Below are 24,848 nucleotides of genomic sequence, written 5' to 3' on the forward strand. Positions count from 1 at the left end.
TAAAATACAAAAGTTGGCCAGGCGTGGTGGTGCACTCCTGTAGTGTGGTGGCGCACTCCTGTAGTCCCAGCTACTCAGGAGGCTGAGACACAAGAACCATTTGAACCTGGGGGGTGAAGGTTGCAGTGAGCTGAGGTCACACCACTGCAACTGCACTCCAGGCTGGGGGACAGAGCAAGACTCTGTCTCAACACACACACACACACACACACACACACACAAACACACACAAACACACACACACATCCTCAAATAAATAAATAAATTCAGAACTCTGGCAGAGGAGGGACTGGAGTATGATTTATTGGGTCCTCCCAAACTCCAATAATTAACAACAAAGGCTATGAAGGAAAAAAAGAGCAAGACTGAGATAACTCATTGCTTAGTGCTTTCTTTCCTCTCCATCTGATTTGCTGAGTAGGAAAGAAGATCCAGTGGAGTAGTGAGCATTGCTGAAAAGGCAAGTTGGTGTCATTTCTCTGATCAAGTGGAATGAAGGGGTCTTTATTCCTGACCGTTAGTATAGGAGTAGTGAGCACATTGAAGTTTGACTGCCCTGGCCGGGAATCCTTCTCTGGCTCCTCATTTCTGTGTGATCCTGGATGAGCTCTTTGATCATAATAACCATACCATGGGGGCAGTTATTATAATTACTGTCCATAGATGAGGAAACATGACCTTGGGAAGTTGGGTGAGATAGTGTCTGCAAGGTACTTATCAAGCACTCAGTAAGTGGGAGCTGTAATAAAGATGTAAAACTCTAGGATATAATCTCTAATCATGTAAATCCCTAATCAGTGGTCTTACTGGTATATGGAAAAGGCCCATACCAAATCCAGAAAGATGGACAGAGAAATATTTTTATAGGGTTTGCGTCACATATTCCAAATCATATGAATCCCCTGTATGTATGTGTGTTTTTATTAAGAAATGACCCAATACTCCTCACTTACTCCTCTCAACCTGGTCTCACATCAGAGCCTTAACAATTATGTGATGTTTCTTTTCAATGTATGGCTATTTTACTATTATTTCTATTTGTGAAGATCGATACTATTGTGAAATTTGAGATTTTCTCTTCCGTCTATCATTGGGGCAACTATTTATTGTTTATCTGTTGGTGACACCTCTGTTCTGTCCATTTTTATACTTTGTTAATGTGCTAACACAAGTCATAGGGCCTGAAATGAGTTCTCCATAGCCCAGTTCTGTGATTCTTCTGGAATACCTCCAATTATCCTTATTAACTGCTGAAGTAACTCAGGGTTTTGCTCTTTACTTATCAGATTCACTAGTATGTAAGCCAGGGGTCCCCAAAGTGGGCTTCTCAAGAGGTCTGTGTAAAAGACAAAAGAACTATTATTTATGCTTATATTCAATTTTGCCCTTTAAAATTCTAAGCTTAGTGCATTTTAATGGGCAGTACACAGGTATGCATTCTATAAATATACATATACAGTGAGTATACATACGTAACTTTTTTATGATGGGAGAGTAAAACAATTTGGAAATAACTGATAGAGGCTATATTTGCAGATTTAAAAATTATCAGTTCTACAATAGATGTTGGCATGGATCTGGTAGAAAGGGAACGCTTATACACTACCAGTAGTAATGTAAATTACTACAATCTCTATGGAAAGCAGTATTAAGATTTCTCAGATAATTAAAAGTAGATTTACCATTCAGTCTAGCAATGTCATTACTGGGTATCTATGCCAAGGAAAAGAAGTTGTTTTATCAAAAAGATACTAGCACAGTTCACAATTGCAAAGGTATTGAATCAGCCTATGTGCCCATCAATTGATGAATGGATAAAGAATATATGGCATAATACACCATGGACTACTCAGCCATAAAAATAATGAAATAATGTTTGTCACAGCAACTTGGATGGAGCCGAAGGCCATTATTCTAAGTGAATTAACTCAGGAATAGAAAACCAAATGCCATATGTTCTCCCTTGTAAGTGGGAGCTAAGCTGTACATAAAGGTATACAGAGTGGTATAATGGACCTTGGGTGGAGGGTAGGAGGGGCAGAGAGTGGAAGGGGAATAAGGCATCTAAAAACTACATATTGGGTGCAATGTGCGCTCCTTGGGTGACAGGCCCACTGAAATCTCAGATTTCACCATGTAAACAAGACCCGTCTATATTCCAAAAGCTATTGGAATAAAAGTATGTATATTATTTTAAAAATCAGTTCCAGTATATTTTTAATAAAGGCACAAACTAACTGTAAGGAATAAAGTTTTCTAAAGTTTATTTATCAGTTTCAACCAGTAATAGCTTTTTAGTAAACTTTTACTACTTAAACTTTTTAATTTTGTTTTTTGTAAAATTATGCCTAGCACATGTCTAAATTGTATGGTGGGAATATTGAACAAATATCACGAGTAGAATTGAGACAGGACTAAATCTCTTCAAAAGCGTTAGTCAGCATTGAGTTTCTAAGGTAGAATTATAGCATTTGGCTGGTTCAACTTGCTTCCTCAAGTAAAGTATCCCAACGTGGGATAAAGTGTGTTCCTAAGAGGTTCACCTAGAATTCTCAAATATGCCACCTTCTAATTCAAAAATAGATTTTCATTTTTAAGTCTATCTTGGTTTTCAAAATACAAGAGAGAAATTCTCTTAGGTAGCTTTTGTGGGGGAAGAGGCCACCAGGGAGACTGGAGGTGACTCCCTGCAGAGAGAGAAGGTAATTTAATAGGATTGGGAAAGAGAAATCAGCTGTGAAAGGAAGAAAAAGATCCAAGGCTCAACCTTTCTTTTGAAATCTCAAAGTGCTCTGCAAGTGACCTGTGGTGAGTGAGAGAATTCAAGATGGCGGTTGTCTTAGCTTCCTAGGGCTGCTGTAACAAGGTACCACCAACTGGGTGGCTTAAAATGACAGAAATTTATTCTCTCACAGTTCTTGAGGCTGGAAGTCTGAATTCACAGTGTGGGCAGGGCCACATACCCTCTGAACATGGAGGGAGGTATCCTTCCTCGCCTCTAGCAGCTTTGGTAGCCCCAGGTGTTCTTGGCTTATAGCCGCATCACTCCAACCCTCTTTCTCCCTGCAGCCATCTTCCATCTGTGTCTCTGTCCAAATTTCCTCTTCTTATAAGGAACCAGTCATATTGGTTTAGGTGCCCACCCTATTCCACTATGACCTCTCTTAACCACATCTGCAGCAACCCTATTGCCAAATAAGGTCACATTCTGAGGCAATTGGCATTAGAACATCAGCAAATCTTTTTGGAGGCCACAGTTCAACCTATGACAGCTCTGAGTGGTCTGAGGTTTCTTAGGAAAGAGATGGAGGGAGCCAGCAGTGAGCCAGGATTTTAGGGCTGTAAGTGGGATCCGTGAGAATGGTGTGGGGATTCCTACCCTTAGATATTCTAAGAGGTCAAGAGCTTGAAGACCTGGAAAAATATCAGTGGGGCATTAGGGAAAAGAGGGTTTGCCAGCATTTTATACTAGCCACCATGCTAGTATTATATTGAGTGTTTTTGTTTAACCTTGTAGAATGGGTGAGTGTGGGCTGCTGTTCACTTGTGCCTCCCCGTCCCTGGCACTGCCACACAGGCTCTCCATGGCTGCTGCTGGTATGTTTCATGGGTGCTCCATTTTGATTGATGCCATTTCAGTGGTTAAATCTTGTGAATCCCACCCCTGGGAATAGCTATTTAAGGGAATCATAGCTCTAAGTAGTGAAGAAGAGGAGTCAGCTAGAGACACACATCTTTGAAAACCTTGGTGGTAAAGGAATGTAATAGTGGCTTGATGGGAGAGCAAGGTTAAGAGAAGGCATTTATTTTATTTTTAATGTATATTTGATGTTCATTGTCAAACAAGAGGGCTTGAGGCCCTGCCATGGGCAGGAGAGTTTAGAATCAGGCCCATGGGTGCTGGGTTAACATCAGAAGGAAGCTAAGTGTTCCTATTGGGAAATTATTTTACCTCCAGGTCTGACCTTTCTAGAATTATCATCTAGGCTCTGAGTCAAGGTAGCTGGGATGAGTGCCCTAACTCATGGATGCTTTCTTAGTTTGGAATCCATCCTGGCTATCTGGCAGGCAAGGATATAGCTGTTTTCTCCTCATGGGGACCATGGTGCCTGAGCACGTCCACACATGCCATTGCCACAGGCAAGTGACTTGGGAGAGGCCAGAGAACCATCTTTTATTTCCTCTTTTTTTCTTTATTGTTTATTGGTCAACTGACCTAATTTGCAGTGGGAATAAAGACCTATTGGTTTTTTAAAACATTTTTTTTTTTTTTTTTGAGACGGAGTTTCGCTCTTGTTACCCAGGCTGGAGTGCAATGGCGCGATCTCGGCTCACCGCAACCTCCGTCTCCTGGGTTCAGGCAATTCTCCTGCCTCAGCCTCCTGAGTCGCTGGGATTACAGGCACGCGCCACCATGCCCAGCTAATTTTTTGTATTTTTAGTAGAGACGGGGTTTCACCATGTTGACCAGGATGGTCTCGATCTCTTAACCTCGTGATCCACCCGCCTCGGCCTCCCAAAGTGCTGGGATTACAGGCTTGAGCCACCGCGCCCGGCTTTAAAACATTTTTTACCAGTATAATTTCATTGAAGATTTCTGAAATTACAAAAATTAGGTGGGTGTGGTGGCGGGCACTTGTAATCCCATCTACTCGGGAGGCTAAAACAGAAGAATTGCTTGAACCTGGGAGGTGGAGGTTGCAGTGAGCTGAGATCACACCATTGCTCCAGCCTGGGTGACAGAGCGAGACTCTGTATCAAAACAAAAGCAAAAACAACCCCACAATGAAATGACTTAGGTTAAACAACCTTATCATGAAAGTATACTATTGAACTTCTGTGAGATGGTAACCTTGTCTGGGATCCTGCCATCATCTATCCAGCCATTATAAAGAGTAGACTAGATATTCAAAGAGAAGTTTGTGAAGCAGGATAGCTTGTGGGAGAGTCGGATAGTTTATTGGAGAGTCATAGGGAGAGTACCATGGGTTTTCTCTTCTCCTCCTATACTCTCCTGTCCTGACCCCAAGCCACATGATTGTAGGAGAGCCACCCTAGAGGTGGGATGCCAATGAGAAAGTAAGGCTGATACCTTGTCATCCAGTTGGATTTCCCTTATATAGCTATAGTGTTCCCCACTCAGCTCCTGTTTGAACTGGAGGAGAATGAATTGAAGAGACTGGGGAGAGAGATGAACCATAGTAGAGCAGTGTAGAATCCTACTCTATATTGGATCAATGATTCTTGAATTTCCTGCAGCCCAAATGGGTGCTGAGCTTGAGCTTGTGCCTTCCTGTGGATAACCCACTCAGGAGGGCCGGATGCAGGCTAGAGGGTTCCAGGAGTAAAAAGCCATGAGGACAGGGCCTGGGGCAGGAGCCCGGGGGAGACCAGGAGAGGCTGTGCAAGGGGTGTCTCACATGTAGGAGCCTGTGCCCTGCCAAGGGAGGCCGCTTGGAAAGCACTTGCTTCCAGGAAAGCACAGCCAGCCAAAGCAGCTGGGAGAGCTAAGCAAAACAAACCTGCTCCTCTCCCCCTTCTTCACGTGGAGAGGCAAAGCAGGGATGCAGGGAGGTAAAGGAGTGGATGATACTCCTCCCCTTGGGATCCCTTGTAAGATAGGTCCTTTGGGTCGGGGATTAGGCCTGAGCTGGGGCAAAGGAAAGGTCTTGAATTGGACATAAAGGTTAAAGTTGTATACTAAACTAGATTAAACTTTTTAATATCTCAGAGATGGAAAAGCTGAAGAATGTGCCTAAGGTGTCATCAAGGGACAGAAAATGGATAAAGGCAGTAAATGGAGGAAAAAAAAAGAGATTTATGCTTGTGTTCCACTGGGTACAGAGCTTGTGGTTTTCTGGTTCCCTCTGAGAGAGCGAGCTGTGAAGCACAGTTGACCTTGTGGTTGGAGGACCAGCTGTGACAGTGTCTGTGTGGATCAATGACTCCTGCTGGACGGGAATGGGGTATCTCAGGGACACCAGCTGGGCTGTGTGAGGCCAGTTGAGAGCAGATCCTGGCCCTGGCCCTGCCTCTTCAACCCTCCTCTACCTTCAAAACTGCTTTTCTTCTTCAAAACTATGTAAGCTTTCTGTAATTTAGATAGCACTTGAGGGAAAAGTTGTGAAGGGATCTTGAATCGACAGAGATCTAGTTTCTACTATCTGGCATAAGTAGGAAGTAATTTTCATTAGAAATCAAATTATTATAAAGAAATAAAATAAGTTTTAGTCCTTGCACAGTTACCAGTGGATTCCTTTTGAATGCATCTGCTTCCCAGGCACGTCATATTCTCCAATAAGTTGTTGGCATAAATTCTTTCCACTCAAATAGCCATTAAAAGGGTTGAAAAATTACCGATAGGGTATAATGTTTGCTATTTGGGTAATGGGTACATTAGAAGCCCATTCCCTTCCAGACGCAATATACCCATGTAATAAACAGGCACAGGTACCCCCAAATCTAAAATAAAATAAAATTAAATGAACACACACATAGCTATTATGATTTACTAGACCTACCCAATCCCTCTTGTCTAAAATCATTGGTCCTTTTAATTCACCAAGGAATTGAAAACACCAATACATTTTATTTTTTATTATGAAATTAATATATTGTAATTAGAAAAATGTTTGAAAATTTAAAATATATGGAAGAAAATGAATCCAAGTATTACCGCCTAGAGAATTCTATAGTTAATGGTGTCTTGTATTTCTTGCCAGGCTCCTCTCTTCACATAGTTAACATAGTTCTCATTATACTGTATGCCCGGGTTTTTCCTTTGCTTTTTGAACTCTGTTATAGCATAAACACTTTCCATGTTATAGCGAGTTCTTCATAAACATTTTGATGGCTGCATAATAGTCTATCATATGAGTTTATGGCAATTTATATAACCACTTACCTGTTGTTGCTGTCAAGCAAAGTTGCTAACACTGCCCAGGACACCTTTAAGCAGTGTGGAGAGGACAGTTAGAGGCCTGAAGGGACTGTGTATCTTTGGTTAGAGACAGTACCCTCTAAGGAAATACCACTTGCAGGGGGCCCCATGTTGTAGGCTATTCTCTTAGCTCTTTCAGAGTTAATGTCTCACAGGGCTCTGATCAAGGCTGGGAAGGGGTCTGGGGATGGAGCATGTAGACTGAGGGCCTGTTATGTGCCTGACACACGGTTAGTCATTTTTGTGAATACAGGTATTGATCGACTTACCACCTGTGCAACTTACGGCCATTCGACTTTACGACCACAATCGCTAGCTACGACTGCTCCGCGTCTGGCAGTGCAAATGTTGCCCAGCTGGGCGTACGACAGTGCGGACCAGTTTCCAGCAGCACTACCATCTCCGCGTGCACCATTTCAACTGTACATATAGCCTACTCAACTTACGACCAAATCGTGTTATGACCGGTCCGCGGTCCCGACCATGGTCGTAAGTCGAGCACTAGCTGTATTCTGTGCATTCTTTACAATTGCTCCACAAAGTGGATACCATCTCCATTTTGGAGGAGGATCCTGAGGATTAGAAATGTTAAATGACTTTCCCAAGGTCACAGTCAGCGAGTGGCAGGGTCTGAAATCACCCATGGGTCTGGCTGATTCCACAGTCCAGGTTCTTTGCGCGGCCTTCATTTCGTTCTGCAGCCTTTGGTACCTTGTGGGACACACTTAAAAGGCCAAGGAGTCCCGGGGTCTGGAGAGGTGTGGGGTAGATACGGCCCTGTTGGCTGCTGTTTGTCTTGGGGCTGGAGATTGGGTGGATTAGGGTAGGAGATAGCAAAGGGGAAAACTAGCAAAACTAGAGATTTGCTAGTTAATGATGTTTTCTTACAGTCTTTTTTCGGGGGGGGGGAGCACACAAAACATGTGTCTTGTGGCTCTTGTACTCAGAAGGCTGAAGGTAAGAGTTCACTGGCCCTTGGCCGGGTGTGGTGGTTTATGCCTATAATCCCAGCACTTTGGGGACGTCAAGGTGGGTGGATCACTTGAGGCCAGGAATTTGAGAACAGCCTGGCCAACATGGCAAAACCCCATCTTTACTAAAAATACAAAAAATAGCCAGGGATGGCGGTCCATACCTGTAGTCTCAGCTACTTGGGAAGCTGAGGTATGAGAATCACTCCAACACAGGGGGTGGAGGCTGCAGTGAGTTGAGATTGTCCCATTGCACTCCAGCCTGGGCAATAAAGCGATTCTACCTCGAAAGAAAAAAAGAAAGTTCCCTGACTCTCAATTTCCCTGATGCTTCTTTGGGGAGAAGTGAGACTTACTCTCTGTCCTTTTAATAGTAAAATATCTTGGTGTGTTGGGCACAAACTACCCTGGAAGTCTGAATAACTCCACGGTTGCTTCCTTATTGGATCAGTAACTCTGAATGGGCTTCAGAGTTATTTCGAAAGATCACCACTAGGAGATGCACAAGATTCAAAGAAGTTAGAGCAGTGCTTGGTGATTTTTGTTTTATGTTTATCTGAGCTTTGCAGGTTTCTTTTGTTCCAAATTCATTGAGAATTGAGGGCAAAACTGTTCGTTTCTCAGATCCTACTAATTCTCCAAAGTGAAAAAGTCTACGCTTGCCCTTAGTCACACCTAGTGAAAACAGGCTGAAGGAACTGACAAACCAGATGCCCTGTGTTAAGGATAATAAGATGCATAGCACCTGATTCCTTTCAGGGAGCTGTCAACACTGTTTTGTCACTTTGGGAGAGGACAGTGATGATGGTAGTGCAAATGGTTAACATTTATTGTGATTTCACTTTGCACCAGGCACCATGCTAACACCTTTACACTCTCTTATCACATTTAACCCTCATGTACACTGTCTCAATTCATGGACACAACAGTTTTGTTATCCTCATTTTGCAGAAGAGGAAACTGAAGCATAGGGAGGTTGAGAAGCTTATCCAAGGTTACCCATCTAGGAAGCAGCTGAGCTGCCATTTAAACTCAAGTTCTCTGACCCCAGAGCTGCTCACTTAATCAGTTAACTATTCTGCTTCCTGGTTGTTATCCCACCTGGACAGATGAGGAGCCATTTGATAGAGGTCAGTAGTTAAGGAACTTGTTCTGGTTCTCAGCTGATTAGGGAAGAAGTTTGGACTAGGTGTTCCTTCTCCTGGTCAAGAGCGTTCCCCTTATTTATCTTGCAGGTGCAGCGTCTACTAGAGGCCAAAAAAAGAGGAAAGGTGGAAACTCGGTGATGGGGCTGAGTCAAGGGGATCTCAGTACAGTGGAAACAGTGGAAGGCTGCGGGGTGGCAGATTCTGCTACCACTGGGCCCTTGTGGGCTGTGGCCACCTTAACCCTGGCTTAGATCATGGGCTGATTGAAGATGGCCTATCTCTGGGTGCTGGGTAGAATAAGCCAAAGTGGATGGAGCAGCTTGAACAAAAACACTCTGCCACCCTCTTTGAGTCTTCCTGGCTTTGGAACTCCCTGGTCAGCTCTGTCAACACTGAGTGGCAGCCATCCCTTCCTCGAGGGGAGAGGTGCTTTGAGGTCCTTTCTTGCACCTTTGCTTAGTTCCATGACAGTGTTGGAACACAAAGCTGAATGATCTTACAATCTTGTCCCTGTGCTTGTATGGATGAATGGGTTTGCTTGTTTTTTTTTCCCCCTTCTAGTCCAGATTTTTATCTCTTAGCCACTTGTCTTTAAGAGAGGCTCACAGTTGTCACTCATGCAACCTCTATACTTATTCACACCCCACTCTATTCTTCTGACCACCAGCAGCATTTTTTTCTTGGAGACTTCACCCTTGCAATGGTCCAGGACTTCAAAGCTTGGCATGGCAGTGGATACCTTCTCCTGTTGTGGGTTAAGACACTGTCCCCAGGAGTCCCTTTCTGCAATCAGTGCTGAATTACATGGAGGGATGGCACATTTACCTGTCCAGAAGAGAGTGAGGCACCAGACCAGTTAGTTGGAATCTTTGGAAATTATGGATGAATGAATGTAATAGATAGAATGTGATTTGATAGAGTGGAGAGGGTGGTTCTGGGAGGTAGAGGGGGACCCTTCCCAGCACTACTATTCAAAATGACATACTATCAATCAGGGTTCTCCAACCCCTGGGCCATGATCTGGTACTGGTCTTTGGCCTGTTAGGAACGGAGTCAAACAGCAGGAGGTGAGTAGCAGGTGGGCGAGCATTACCACCTGAGCTCTTCCTCCTGTCAGATGAGTGGCAGAATTAGATTCTCACAGGAGTGGGAACCTTATTGTGAACTGCACATGCGAGGACCTAGATTGTGCATTCCATATGAGAGTCCAATGCCTGATGATCTGAGTTGGAACAGTTTCATCCCAAAATTATACTCACCCTCCCTTTGTGGAAAAATAGTCTTCTATAAAACCAGTCCCTGGTGCCAAAAACGTTGGGGACCACTGCTATAAATGATGAATGACAAACCAGGCTTGAGGTCTTTCCCTCCCTGCCTTCCTTCTTTCTTTCTTTTTCTGATAGGCTTGTGAGCACACAGGTATGTGTTTCAGTTGCAGTCAACAGTTTTGCTGATTTCTTATTGTAACCTAGGCTAAAAAATATTGGACAGGGAGTTGATAGTAAAGCTATTAGGTGGGTGCAAAAGTTATTGTGGTCTTTGCCACTACTTTTAATGGTAAAAGCCACAATAACTTTTGTACCAACCTAATAGAATTCGAATGAACCTGGCTCAACTGGTGTGTATAAACTTTGCTGATGCTAGTTTCTTCTTTTAAAAATTAGAGATTTGGTTAAGAAGAGTTTTTGGAAGTTTTGAAAGTCTCATTCATTCTAATATTTTATTTTTGGGAAAAAATGGAAATTTCAAACTGATATTCTGTGTAAGACAATGATACAAATCTTTAAAAACACAATGTGGATAAGGGTGTTGGGTGGGGTCTTAGTCTCCAGGGTTGTTATGGATGCAAAAAGTGAGACCCTTGCCAAGGCCACCTACGTGGGGTGACCCACCATACGGTTTCTAAATGGTATCCACATAGAATAGTCTTTAGACTTGCATGGTTATTGCACAAAGCTGACCATTGATAGCCTGCTGGGGTTTGCTTGTGTGTCTTAAACACTCTTAGGACAAATAAATTATCCAGTGGTCTATATTTGGTGTTCCTTTTTTTTTCATCTGAGCTGGCTGCTTGCTCTTGGTCCAAATATAATGACCCAATTGTCCCCTTATGTCAGGGGGTCGGGCTACAGAGCATACCCAGCGCCCTGTGGGAACCCACAGAAGGGAGGTGGCTATTTGGACATATAGTCTGTAGTGGAGACAAGTTAACGACCCTGCCTGGGGCATTCCAGAGTTTATTTAATGATAAAACTGGCCCCAGATTCTCCACTGGGGCTTGTAAGTCCTGTGCAGCACAGGATGGGGTGAGAATGCAGTTAAACACATCCTAAAGGCATTTTAGCTTGTGAGGAAATGGTAAATCCCCTCTGTGATTTGAAAATACCATTTGAAAAATTGTGCCAACAGTTCTTTTTCCCTAACCCAGCTCTTATAAAACAGAAAAGCAGAATGGTAGTTTAATCTATGACCATACGTGTCAAAGCAACTGAAAAGTAAAAAAAAAATCATCACTAGTGTCATGTTAATAAAAAAGGCAGTTATCTGATTGAATTATGTGCACATATACTATTCTGAATCCAGTCAAACTGATTCATATCGATGTGGCCTAAATGTGCCATTGGCCTGAAACTCACAGTCAGTAAATTGGATATGAAAGTCTTTAATAAAGCGATAAGAATTTCCCAAATATCAGCTTCCTAACATGATGACTCTGGCACGTACTGGATTTCTAGTTTTGTTGGAGTTGGTGACTCTATCAAATCACATTCTATCTATCACATTCATTCATCCATAATTTCTAGTTTTGTTGGAGTTAAGGTGTTGCCAAGGGAATGGGTCGTTGCTAGGAGGACTCTCTGAGCCTGAAGATAGACTCCTGGGGTGTTAATAGCATGGATGACAGGGACATTGAGAAGAACGGGAATGTCAGCTTCTGAAGACAGCACCACCACTAACACCTTGCATTGATGGGTCTTTCATTCCAAACCTTGTGGGTTTTGCAGATATTCTCTCATTAACTAGTTCATTAGGCTACTTAAGGACGGCCGGGGAAGGAAGTAAGGTGGGGGTCACGGGCTCTTGGTATTCATTGTATTTTCTGTTCCTTTGGTCTGACAAGGACGGGAGTGATAGTGAATGAGTGGTGAGAGAGAGCACTTCTCAGGAAAGGTTGAGAAAAGCAGTGGGTTTTGCTCTCTTCATGGATTCTTCCCTCTGTTAGACATGTGCAAAAGCGTGTGTAGGCTGGATGACTCTGGAATCCCAGGAGGGTTTTCAGAGGGAAGACCCACTCTAAGAGGGAAGACAGTATTGGTCCAGCCAAGGAAGGCTTGTGTTAAATGTACATGTGAGGACTTAACTATTTAAAAATGTGGAGGCTGGGCTGGGCGTGGTGGCTTGCACCTGTAATCCCAGCACTTTGGGAGGCCAAGGCAGGTGGATCACCTGAGGTCAGGAGTTCGAGACCAGCCTGACCAACATGAAGAAACCCCATCTCTACTAAAAATACAAAAATTAGCCAGGTGTGGTGGTGCATGCTTGTAATCCCAGCTCCTCCGGAGGCCGAGGCAGGAGAATTGCTTGAACTTGGGAGGCGGAGGTTGTGGTGAGCCGAGATCACGCCATTGTACTCCAGCCTGGGCAACAAGAGTGAAACTCTGTCTCAAAAAAAAAAAAAATAAATTAGTGGAGGCTGGGTGTGGTCGATCATGCTTGTAATCCCAGCACTTTTGGAGGCCGAGGTGGGAAGATCTCCTGAGGCCAGAAATTTGAGACCAGCCTGGGCAATGTAGTGAGAGACTATCTCTACAAAAAAAAAAAAAAATACAAACATTAGCTGGTGGGATGGCATGTGCTTATGGTCCCAGCTACTCAGGAGGCTGAAGTGGGAGGATTGCTTGAACTCAGGAGGTTGAGGTTGCAGTGAGCTAGGACTGTGTCACTGCATTCCATCCTGGGTGACAGAGACAGCGACAGACAGGCTCTGTCTCTAAAATAATAAATAAATTAAAAAATGTGGAGATTGTTTTGAAAGCAGAGATTTTACTTTGAAGCTAGGGAGGAATTATGCAAAGGCACTAATGACTTGGATACAGCTTGGGCAAATGATGGAGCAAGGGAGGATGTTCCAATAAAAGAGGGGTTAGTAGAGGAAGTAGAGAGACTCATGGAAAGAATGGGTAAGAAAAAGATAAGAAAGAACAACACAAACACTGAGCCCTCATGTAAACTATGGGCTTTAGTTAGTAATAATACATCAGTATTAGCTCATAAGTTATAGCACATGGACTACATTAATCTAAGAGGTTAATTATTGGAGAAACTGGGAAGTCAGGTTCAGGAGATACATGGGAACTCTGTACTTTCTGCCCAAGTTTTCTGTAGACCTAAAACTGCCTCCCTGCTATAAAGTCTATTAATAAAAACCATTTTAAAAAGAGGTAGGAGAATGTTATGGAAAAGCTGAGCAAAGAACCCTAGTGCTAAAGCTAACCCTCTAGTTGAATTAAAGGTAGAAAGAAAAAGAGAGAAATTTCAGAATGCATTGAAGAGAGAATAGGACCTACCCTTAAAGTAAGGAGAAAAATTGCAACAATGTCAGCCTTTCCTCTGGATCAAGGAAGGTGGGACTGCAACAATGTCAGTGTAGAGAAGGACCATAATACTTGTGCAATGGGAACTAAACCCAGGGAGAGGACTAAGGGGTAGGCGTGGGAAGGTCCAGTTAGTAGAAATAATGACACTAAAAACCATCACTCATAATAAGCAGTTACTCTATCAGGCATTGTGCTAAATAAGCTGTTTATAGACATTATCTTATTTATTCTTTATAACAACTGCTAGAGCAAGCACCAATTTTATCCCTACTTCTGAGATGAAGAAGCTGAGACTCTGGGAGGTTAAGTAACTTGTCCAGGGTCATGCAGCTCACAAGTGTTAGGGTCAGGATGTGGAAACAGGGTGGCTAATGCCATAGGCTGGCACTTAACTGTTGATCTTTATTCCCTGGGAGTCACTCTCTGGATAATTTCTTGCTTTGGAAGTAGTACTTTACAACTCTTAGTTAAGATGACTAAATACCATGCAACTGTATTTTGAATATTTTGCCTCTCATTCTACCACACTGCACATCCCCTTGCTCTACCAATAACTTGTACAATGACATTTGTTTGCTGGACTGGAGAGAAACACAGAGGCTGAGCTGTGCTGTTAGAGAAGGCTCTGAGTGAGAGAAAGGCAGGGACTTTCCCCCTTTTAGAAAAATTAATCCCTGTTTATTGTAACTAGTTTAGAAATAATAAGCAAAAGAAAATGCATACGGTAATTACATCTTTTTTTTTTTTTTTTTTTTTTGAGATGGACTTCATTCTGTTGGCCAGGCTGGAGTGCAGTGGCGCAATCTCAGCTCACTGCAACCTCTGCCTCCCAGGTTCAAGCAATTCTCCTGCCTCAGCCTCCCAAGTAGCTGGGATCACAGGCAGCTGCCACCATGCCTGGCTAATTTTTTTTTGTATTTTTAGTAGAGATGGGGTTTCACCATCTTGGCCAGGCTGGTCTTGAACTCTTGACTTCAGGATCCACCCGCATCAGCCTCCCAAAGTGCTGGAAATATAGCCATGAGCCATTGCACCTGGACAATTATGCCTAATTTTAAAGGGGAAACAAGAATCCTTCTGAGAGCTACGTGCAGGTCGGTGTAGTGCAACAGGTTTACTGAGCAATGCCATGTGTTAGACACCGTACCAGGTGCTGGGAAGGGAAAGATAAATAAGACCTGATCCCTATTCTAAATCATGGCATATGAGAAAACAAGGAGCCCCATGTTGTATGATAAATAAATTTAAAACTCTGTTCAATACACATATTCCGTCCAGACCACATCACCCCTGACTCCAAGGAGCTCCCAAGGCTGGAGATAATGCCTCTTCTAGAACAGGTGTCTCTTGGCTGTGGACTGGTACTGATCAGTAGCCTGTTAGGAACCAGGTTACATAGCACGAGGTGAGTGTGAGCATTACCACCTGAACTCTGCCTCCTGTCAGATCAGCCACGGCATTAGATTCTCGTAGAAGCACAAACCCTATTGGGAACTGTGCATGCGAGGGATCTGGGCTGTGTGCTCCTTGTGAGAATCCAACTAATACCTGATGATCTGAGGTGGAAGTTTCATACGGAAATCATCCCGCTATCCCCCAATCCCCAGGCCCCCATCTGTGGTTTTGTCTTCCACAAAACCAGTCTCTGATGCCAAAAAGTTTGGTGACCACTGTTCTGGAAGACATTGCAATGCTGAATCTCAGCCGCTGAGTCTTCATTCTGAGCCAATATCCCATTGGGGTTACGGGTGTTAAGACGGCCCAGATGAGAAAATCAAAGTTGCATGCAAAACCAAACCCACATACACTGCCAGCATCACGGAAAGCTCACACCCCATTTACTCATTTAGCTGCCTCCAGTCTTGGAGAGACATGGAGAAGGAAGATACTCAGTTACTGATAGATTTAACACGTAACTCTGGCTCCAGAGACCCTGTTACGTGACAGATATGAGGGTATCAGGCTGGGTCTATGGGAGCCAACAATACTTGGCTCACCCAGTTATGGAATTCCCAGATGAGCTGGGGTTGGCTTATCTCCTTTGCCTTTTACAGAGGCCCAAATGCATTATCACAGACCCATAGTGACTCTATTAGTGTACTTCACAAACTTTGAAGGTGTAAAGTTAATTCCTACTTCAGAGTTCGTAGGTACCTCTGGCAGGGCAGCTCAGCATGGGAAATCTATGATAATGCACTCAGCTGCCAGCCACGTGGACATGCACGCAGGAAGACAGTGTCGGTACACTGGGTATACATATTGGAAGACTTAGGTAGTTGCTAACTTCTCCCAACTATTTACCTACAATTTGGGGTGTGCTGTTTATCTTGAATAATCCATTGATTCACTCATTTAGCAATTTTATGTACCCAGTATGTGTCAGGCACAGTTCTTGTAAATGGAGATGATAGCAATGTGCAAACATTTAAGGCCTGTTACGGAAATGCCGGGGATTTGGCCTCAGTTCTGTTGCTCGCTGCACAGAATGCCAGCCAAGGAGAATGGGAGATAAAGTCTGAAATCTGTCTCCCTGACCCACTAAACTTGGGTAGCGGGGATTTATATAGCAGTGAAGGTGGGGAAAACAGGAATTGGGGAGGGGTAAGGAAGCAAACCTGATAGATGAGGGGTCTGGTGTCTCGTCTGGATGTGGTGATCTGATGAGTTTTAGTTCCTTGCCTGAGGGTCAGTTTCCTGAGGCAGGAACTCAGGTAAGGCAAATGTAAGTTTCAAGATCAGGGAGGTCAATTTCAATGTTTATTCAAAGAAACTAAATATTAGTTGTATGGGACAATTTGGCCAGTTTCACCATCATGGAGCTCACCTTCATATGTGTGTGCATTTGTGTATGTTAAGATAATAAATAAATTAAAATACAATAAATAAATAAAATTTGTAGTATGTCGGACGATAAGGGTGATGGAGAAAATTAAGGGCAAGAGAGGAAGAGGACTGCTGGGACCAGGGAAAAAGTTGGATTTTCAGAGCACTCCTGGCAGAGTGGGCACGCTGGAGCCCACGTGCTTAACTCCTGAGAAGCTGCTAATCGCCAGTTTCAGGTGTTTTCTATCTACCAGGAGCCTGCCTTTCCGTGGCATCGACTGTGACCAATTATTATTTTAGAGAGACTTAACTACTGCTTGGCCATCACCTGATGGTCCTGGTGTGTGTGTGCTGGGGGAGTGCTCTCCTGCCCTGCTCATGCCTGACTAGCTGCCTACTGTAACAGTGTAAGAGTAAAGTACAAAGGCTTTGAGACAAGGCATATTCAGCATGTTCAAGAAACATGCAGGAGGGCACTGCCTAGGGGCAGAGTGTGGCAGGGGAGATGGGGCCAATGGAGGGAGAGGAGGTCAGAGGTGATCCAAGGTCAGATTGGCCTTAGCTTTTCCTCTGAAGGAGAAAGGGAGCAACCACAGGTTTGGTCAGGAAAGGCATCATCTGACTTTTGTTTTAAGAGTATTATTCTGGCTGCTGTACTGAGAAAAGACTCTGGGGAGATAAGGTAAGAAGTTAGGAGATCAATTAGCGGCCATTGTAACAGCCAGGACGGTAGATGATGGTGGCTGGGGCTCAGGTGATAGCAGTGGTGCTGTCGGCATTGAATCCATATCCACATGGGCCTGCAGCAGTCTCAATATTTGCCTCCTCGGAAGAAAGAATTCGACTGAAGGGCATACGACAGAAAGAGAGGTCAAGGTAAGTTTTAGAGCAGGAGTGAAAGTTTATTGAAAAGCTTTAGAGGCCTGGCAAGGTGGCTCACGCCTGTAATCCCAGCACTTTGGGAGACTGAGGCAGGTGGATCATGAGGCCAGGAGTTTGAGACTAGCATGGCTAACACGGTGAAATCCAAGCTCTATTAAAAATACAAAAAATTAGATGGGCGTGGTGGCAGGCGCCTGTAGTCCCAGCTACTCAGGAGGCTGAGGCAGGAGAATTGCTTGAACATGGGAGACAGAGGTTGCAGTGAGCCGAGATTGTGCTACTGTACTTCAGCCTGGGCGAGAGAAAGAGACTCCGTCTCAAAAAAAAGAAAAAAAAAAAAAAAGCTTTAGAACAGAAATGAAAGGAAGTAAAGGTACACTTGGAAGAGGGTCAAGCGGGCGACTTGAGTGATCAAGAGCACGGTTTGACCTTCTGACTTGGGATTTTATACACTGGCATACTTCTGGGGTCTTGTGTTACTTCTCCCCTGATTCTTCCCTTGGGGTGGGCTGTCCGCACGTGCAGTGGCCTACTAGTGCTTGGCAGGGGAGCGTGTGCAGTGTGTTTACCAGAGTTGTACACATGACCACTTGAGTTTGTTCATTCCTTACCAGTCTAGCATTCCTAGAGGAAGGTCATATACCAGTTAAACTCTGCCATTTAGTCTCTTAATGCAAATGCTGGAGCTCACTTGCCCAGCTCCTGAGATCATATTGGGAGCTGCCAACCACCGGTTTCAGGTGTTTTTTATCTACTAGGAGACTGCCTTTCCCTGGCATGGGCTGTGACCAATTATTATTTTAGAGAGACACTTAACAACTGCTTGACCATCACCTGATGGTCCTGGTGTGTGTGTGTTGGGGGAGCCCTCTCCTGCCCTGCTCATGCCTGACTGGCTACCTACTCTAACAGTGGAAGTGATGATAAATAACTGCATTCTGGATACCTGTCGTTAAGTAGTGTCAACGGGATTTCACAAGAGATTGGATGTAGGATATTACAGAAAGAGAGGAGTCAAGCATCTGAGCTGCAGGAAGGGTGCAGTTGCCATTAACTAAGATGGGGAAGAATGGGGAGGAACAGGTTTGAGGGCAAATATCGGAAGCTTAGTTTAGGATATTTAAGTTTGAGATGGCTATTAGGCATCGAGGTGGAGATAGCTATTTATACAAGCCAGGAGTTCAGAGGACAGGTCTGGGCTAGAGATAAATTATGCTTTGCCAGCGATAGAGGCTATTTACAGTCACAAGCTTGGGTGAGATCACCAAGGCAGTGAGTGTAAATAGAAGAGGCCAGAGCAGGGTTCTGGGCTCTCTCTTCACTGCAGTCAATGGAGGCATTTGAGAGGATATATGTGTGTGTGTGTGTATATATATATATGCACATATACATATATGTGTAGTTGTTCACAGGAGTAAGTCTAGCCTTTATTATCTACTTGAAAGAATAGATATTTCAGCGCAGAATGTCAGAATTGGCTGGGACATTAGAAATCATTTCAAGTAGGTCACCTTGTTTTAGAGCTGAGAAAAGAAGAGAAAGGCATTGTTTCCTGTAGATAAGCTGCTTTGTGGCTCCTAGTTCTAGAAGGGGTGTGTGTGTGTGTGTGTGTGTGTGTGTGTGTGTGTGTATTGTGGTAAGGATGGAGTTACTAATCACACATTGGGTGCCATTTCTCATTTACTAAGCCAGCAAGTGACTCTATATTTTCTCAGATGTGGACCTCTCTAGAGCCACAGGATCTGAAGATGGAGGTTGGAATGGGGCTGAGATGTAATCAAACCATACAATTTGTTTTCATCCCTTCTCCTTCCTTTGAGGTTCTAGTGCTTTTAGTTTTAATTCAAGTTTCCCTTCAGAGATTAGATCTTATATCTTAAGTACACTAGTGTTAAATTGTTGTATTTTCTATGTTGGCTCTCCTAGGGGTATTTGCACTTGAGGCCTTATATCTTCCATAGTAGGATGAAAGGCTTTGTGATGGTGGGGCTGCAGTTCGGACTGGGGGCTGATAGAGCTGTATAAAGCAGGCAGCTTATGATCTTTTCCCCATGCCTATCTGAGATATAAAAGGCAAAGAAGCATGAGAATTGGGGATCTTCTTAAGCACAGCCTGAACCAGACTACAGAGACTCTGGGGACCCAGGACTGGAAGGTGGGAGCTTGAGTCAAGAAGAAAAACAATGATAAAATTTGTGGTCAAGACTACATATTTTTGACATACATTAAATCATTTAAACTTTATAACAGTCATGGAAGAAGGCACATTATCTTTATTTTACGGATAGGGAAATTGAGGTTCAGAGGAAACTGGATGACAAGTAACCAAGAGGGGAAGCAGCAGGCTTTGAACGTTGGTCTCTAAGATTCCCAATCCACACCGAGGAACAGCTTTAAAGGGATTAAAGCTACTGGGTAGCATGGAGATTAGGAGCATGGGCTTTAGAAACAAAACAGTTGATTTTAAATCCTGGCCCTACCATTTACTAGCTATGAAACCTTGGTCAAATTGTATAACCTTGAATCTGGGTTTCCTGGGAAGCATTGGTGGGAAGATTAAATGAAGTAATGTATTTTAAAGACACAGCACAGTGCCTGCTGAATGATTGTGATGAATTAGTGCTGAAAATTACTCAGGTTCTAGCTGCTGAGAGGCTGGCATGCAACACTGTAGACACACTATAGTTGAGATCTGGCACCTGTTGGGACTGGTTGTCTCATGCTGTACCAGTTGTTGAATTTCTTTCTTTTTTTTTTTAATTTTACTTTAGGTGCATACTATATCTGGCATTTCTCCCTATGTTATCCCTTCCCAATTCCCCGCCCCCCACTGTCTCTCCCCTAGTACCCCTCAACTGCCCCCAGTGTGTGATGCTCTGCTCCCTGAGTCCATGTGTTCTCATTGTTCAGCACCCACCTATGAGTGAGAACATGTAGTGTTTGGCTTTCTGTTCTTGTGTCAGTTTGCTGAGAATGATGGTTTCCAGATTCATCCAAGTCCCTACAAAGGAGACGAGCTCATCGTTTTTTATGACTGTGTAGTATTCCATGGTGTATATGAACCACATTTTCTTTGTCCAGTCTATCATTGGTGGGCATTTGGGTTGGCTCCAGCTCTTTGCTATTGTACACAGGGCTGCAATGAACATACGTGTGCATGTGTCTTTATAGTGGAATGATTCATAGTTCTTTGGGTATATACCCAGTAATGGGATTGCTGGGTCAAATGGAATTTCTATCTCTAGATCCTTGAGAAATCACCACACTGTCTTCCACAATGGTTGAACTAATTTACACTTCCACCAACTGTGTAAGAGTGTTCCTATTTCTCCACATCCTCTCCAGCATCTGTTGTCTTCAGATTTTTTAATGATTGCCATTCTAACTGGCATGAGATGGTATCTCAATGTGGTTTTGATTTGCATTTCTCTAATGACCAGTGATGATGAGCATTTTTTTCATATGTTTGCTGGCCTCATATATGTCTTCTTTTGAAAAATGTCTGTTCATATCCTTTGCCCACTTTTGAATGGGGTTGTTTATTTTTTTCTTGTAAATCTGTTTTAGTTCTTTGTAGATTCTGGATATTAGCCCTTTGTCAGATGCGTAGATTGCAAAAATTTCTTCCCATTCTGTTGGTTGCCAGTTCACTCTAATGATGGTTTCTTTTGCTGTACAGAAGCTCTGAATTTTAATTAGATCCCATTTTTTCTTTCTTGGTTGGCTTTTATTGCCATTGCTTTTGGTGTTTTAGTCATAAAGTCCTTGCTTATGCCTATGTCCTGGATGGTTTTGCCTATGTTTTCTTCCAGTGTTTTTGTGGTGTTAGGTTTTATGTTTAAATCTTTAATCCATCTGGAGTTAATTTTAGTGTAAGGTGACAGGTAGGGGTCCAGTTTCTGCTTTCTGCACATTGCTAGCCAGTTTTCCCAACACCATTTATTAAACATGGAATTCTTTCCCCATTGCTTGTTTTTGTCAGGGTTGTCAAAGATCAGATGGTTGTAGATGTGTGGTGTTGCTTCTGGGGCCTCTATTCTGTTCCATTGATCTATGTCTCTGTTTTGGTACCAGTACCATGCTGTTTTGATTACTGTAGCCTTGTAGTATAGTTTGAAGTCTGGCAGTGTGATGCCTCCAGCTTTGTTCTTTTTGCTTAGGATTGTCTTGGCTATGAGGGCTCTCTTGTGATTCCATATGAAGTTTAAAGTGTTTTTTTCCAGTTCTGTGAAGAAGGTCTTTGGTAGCTTGATGGGAATAGCATTGAATCTATAGATTACTTTGGGCACTGTGGCCATTTTCATGATATTGATTCTTCCTAACCATGAGCATGGAATGTTTTTCCATCTGTTTGTGTCCTCTCTTATTTCATTGAGCAGTGGTTTGTAGTTCTCCTTGAAGAGGTCCTTTACATCCTTTGTTAGTTGTATTCCTAGGTGTTTTATTCTCTTTGTAGCAATTGTGAATGGGAGTTCCTGCTTGATTTGGCTCTCTGTTTGTCTGTTATTGGTATATAGGAATGCTTGTGATTTCTGCACATTGATTTTGTATCCTGAGACTTTGCTGAAGTTGCTTATCCGTCTGAGAAGATTTTGGGCTGAGATGATGGGGTCTTCTAGATATACAATCATGTTGTCTGCAAATAGAGTTAATTTGACTTCTTCCTTTCCTAATTGGATTCCCTTTATTTCTTTTTCTTGCCTGATTGCTCTGGCTAGAACTTCCAATACTATATTGAATAGGAGTGGTGAGAGAGGGCATCCTTGTCTAGTACCTGATTTCAAAGGGAATGCTTCCAGCTTTTACCCATTCAGTATGATATTGGCTGTAGGTTTGTCATAAATGGCATTTATCATTTTAAGATAAATACCTAGCTGATTGAGAGTTTTTTAGCATGAAGGGCTGTTGAATTTTGTCGAAGGCCTTCTCTGCATCTATTGAGATAATCATGTAGTTTTTGTCTTTGGTTCTGTTTATGTGATGGATTACATGTATGGATTTGTGTATGTTGAACCAGCCTTGCATCCCCAGGATGAAGTCTGCTTGATCGTGATGGATAAGCTTTTTGATGTGCTGTTGCAATCAGTTTGCCAGTATTTTATTGAAGATTTTTGCGTCAGTGTTCATTGTGGATATTGACCCGAAGTTTTCTTTTTCAGTTGAGTGTCTGCCTGGTTTTGGTATCAGGATGATGTTGGTCTCATAAAATGAGTTAGGGAGGGTTCCCTCCTTCTGTGTTGTTTGATACAGTTTCAGAAGGAATGAAACCAGCTCCTCTTTGTACATCTGGTAGAATTTGTCTGTGAACCCATCTGGACCTGGACTTTTTTTGGTTGGTAGGCTATTGATTGCTACCTAAACTGCAGCCCTCGTTATTGGTCTATTCAGGGTTTCAACTTCCTCCTGGTTTAGTCTTGGTAGAGTACAAATGTCCAGGAATTTATCCATTTCTTCCTGGTTTACTGGTTTATGTGCATAGAGCTGTTTGTAGTAATCTCTGACGGTAGTTTGTATTTCTGTGGGATCAGTGGTGATGTCCCCTTTATCTTTTTTTATTGGCATCTATTTGATTCTTCTCTCTTTTCTTTTTTATAAGTCTGGCTAGTGGTCTATTTTGTTGATCTTTTCAAAAACCACCTCCTGGATTTATTGATTTTTTGAAGGTTTTTTTTGTGTCTCTATCTCCTTCAGTTCTGCTCTGATCTTAGTTATTTCATGCCTTCTGCTAGCTTTTCAGTTTTTTTGAACTTCCTCCTCTAGCTCTTGATAGGGTGTCAATTTTAGATATTTCCTTGTTTCTCATGTGGGCATTTATTGCTATAAATTTCCCTTTCGACACTGCTTTAAAGGTGTCCCATAGATTCTGGTAAGTTGTGTCTTCATTCTGATTGGTTTCAAAGAACATCTTTATTTCTGTCTTCATTTCATTGTTTATCCAGTCGACACTCAGAAGCAAGTTGTTCAGTTTCCAAGTGGTTGTGTGGGTTTGAGTGTGTTTCTTAATCCTGAGTTCTAGTCTGATTGCACTGTGGTCTGATAGACTGTTTGTTATGATTACCATTCTTTTGCATTTGGTGAGGAGTGATTTACTTCCAATGATGTGGTCAATTTTAGAGTAAGTGCAATGTGGTGTTGAGAAATGTATATTCTGTGGATTTAGGGTGGAGTGTTCTGTATATGTCTATTATGTCCGCTTGGTCCAGCTCTGCATTCAAGTCCTGGATGTCCTTGTTATTTTTCTGTCTCGTTGATCTCTCTAATATTGACAGTGAAGTGCTGAAGTCTCCCACTATTGTTGTGTGCGAGTCTAAATCTCGTTTCAGGTCATTAAGAACTTGCTTTATGTATCTGGGTGTTCCTGTGTTGGGTGCTTATATATTTAGGATATTTAGCTCTTCTTGTTGGATTGATCCTTTTACCATTATGTAATATCCTTCTTTGTCTAACCTTTTTTCAAGGTTTTTGGTTTCTTTGCATTGAGTTAGAACGTATTCCTTTAGCTCAGAAAAGTTTGTTATTAGCTACCTTCTGAAGCCTGTTTCTGTTAATTCACTGTGCTCTTTCTTGGTCATGTTGTGTTCCCGTGTTGTTGAGGAGTTGTGATCCCTTGAAGGAGAAGAGGCGTCTGATCTTCAATGTTGCATCTTTTTTGTGCTGTTTTTTTCCCATCTTTGTGGATTTACCTGGCTGTGGTCTTTCCACAGAGTCATGGAAGATTTAATCAGTTTACTTGCTACTCATCTCTTCCAGTAAATTATCAATGGTCAAGATTCATAGTCAAATATCCACATAGTATTAAAACAAGTGGAGTAGACAAAAAGCTGCATAAAAGCTCTATGAAAGGGGAGGGAATTTTGGGCTAGAGAAATCTGGAGCATTCAGGAAAGAAATGAGTTTAAAAATTTTTTATTTTATATTTTTAGATTTAAATTTTATATACATTTTATATGAACACAAATTTGTGCATCATCATTGCACAAGGGCCATGCTTATCTCTGTATTGTTCTAATTTTAGTATATGTTCGCTGAAATGAGCACAAGACATGGAGCTTAACTAGAGCCTTCATTTATGGGTAGAATTATTTTGTATAGATTCTGGGAACCCACAAAAAATCCATTAGAAAGTTATTTCCTTCTTAGCAATCAATTTATTTTGAAAAATGCATATTAACAAGAAAATGAATTAGATATTTCTTGTTTAAATTAATTAGCTATCTTTTATGATGAACCTTTAAGTAGAAAATTATCCCAGTACTTTGGGAGGCTGAAGTGGGTGGATCACTTGAGCCTAGGAGTTTGAGACCAATGTGGGCAACATGGCAAAATACTGTCTCTACAAAAAAATAAGCCAGCCATGGTAGTGAACACCTGTAGTCCCAGCTACTTGGGAGGCTGAGATGGGAGGACTGCTTGTACCTGGGAGGTTGAGGCTATAGTGAGCTGTGATTGCACCACTGCAGTCCAGCCTGGGCAACAGAGCAAGACC

General features: G+C 42.7%; 1 non-coding gene across 1 annotated transcript; it reads right to left on the reverse strand.

Moving 5' to 3' along the window:
• Positions 1-24,296: 24,296 nt before the first annotated feature.
• LOC116524347 lies at positions 24,297-24,398 on the reverse strand. The gene has a single exon (XR_004257291.1). It is a non-coding gene; the product is annotated as a U6 spliceosomal RNA (small nuclear RNA).
• Between the last annotated feature and the right edge of the window lie 450 nt (positions 24,399-24,848).

Source organism: Sapajus apella, unplaced genomic scaffold, assembly GCF_009761245.1.
Source record: "Sapajus apella isolate SASKATOON/1434 unplaced genomic scaffold, GSC_monkey_1.0 scaffold44, whole genome shotgun sequence".
Taxonomy (NCBI): Eukaryota; Metazoa; Chordata; class Mammalia; order Primates; family Cebidae; genus Sapajus; species Sapajus apella.